The following is a 1,179-nucleotide window of genomic DNA, read 5'->3' as shown; positions in this document are numbered from 1 at the left end:
AGTGTGCAGTAAATCATCCTACATAATGACAATGCTCCATGTCAGTCGCTTCTGGTACAGCAGTTTCTGTCGAATAAAAACATTTTGGTGTATACTCATCCACCTTATTCACTGGATCTGGCACCGTGTGACTCTTGTTCTTCCCCAAAGTCAAAATGATTCAGGACATCAAGGCAGCCATGACAGCACAACTAAAGACACTCACGAAAGAGGACTTCCAGAACTGCTTCAGAAAGTGGCAAGAACAATGGGATAAGAGTGTTCAAGGCGAGTGGGAGTATTTTGAGACAGTTTAATGGCAATGTGCCTTTTACTGTAATACTTTTTTTTTTTTTTTTAATTTAAACACTCGCTGTATTGTTTGATCATACCTTGCATCTCTTAGGTCAGTCACCTTGGCACCAGGTCCTCCTGGCATCTGGTCCCCTCATTACCCGAGCACCCATGCATCCCCTTCCTAGCACTAAGTTCACTCCTAAGCAGGAATGTAAGCGGGTGGTCTGGGGTGAGAGAGGCAGAGACCTGCATGTCCTGCTGCCGACCCCTCTCCCCACCCGTGTTTCTGTGTGTAAGTTCGCTGTTAAACTCATAACTGACAAGCTGGACTTGTCTGCCTCATTCACTGGTCTCCTGGTTCCTTCGACATTTGGGGGCCACTTTGCATCTATGGCCTTTTTGCAGAAGAGCCGACTACTCTGCAGAAGAGAGGACTTTGCCATCCTGGACAGTGTCTGTCTTTAATTTGCTGTTCAGTCACCCTTGCAAAGCTAATTAGTGCTCTGCCCGGCTATGCAGGAATATTAGAGAGCCAGAACTGTCTTCCAAAATTGGGTGGAGTGATGTCAGGTAGCAAGAGCATCTCACAGACATGGCTAGAGAGGTGACATAGGCCTTTCTGTGTGTGGATACCAGGAGCAGCCCTTGGCATTTATTTTGAGTGAAAAGAGAACCACAAGAGGGTTCTGAACAGGTAAGCTTCATGACCTGAGCAGATAAGCTCCAGCCACAAATGGTTCAGTCCTGCTTCTGTGTGAAAACAGACTTCAGGGAAGAAGGGCTGAAGCAAGGGGACCAGTTGAGAATGGCTGTTGCATAATTGTATTGATAAGTATGATCGATTGCTGTGCACAGACTTAATTTCAAGGCCCGATACACAAGACACACCACCACAAGCCAGGA

The sequence above is a fragment of the Rhinolophus sinicus genome, chromosome 1 (genome assembly GCF_057876585.1).
Source record: "Rhinolophus sinicus isolate RSI-liver-muscle chromosome 1, RSI-T2T, whole genome shotgun sequence".
Lineage (NCBI taxonomy): Eukaryota > Metazoa > Chordata > Mammalia > Chiroptera > Rhinolophidae > Rhinolophus > Rhinolophus sinicus.
This window is presented reverse-complemented; position numbering follows the sequence as displayed.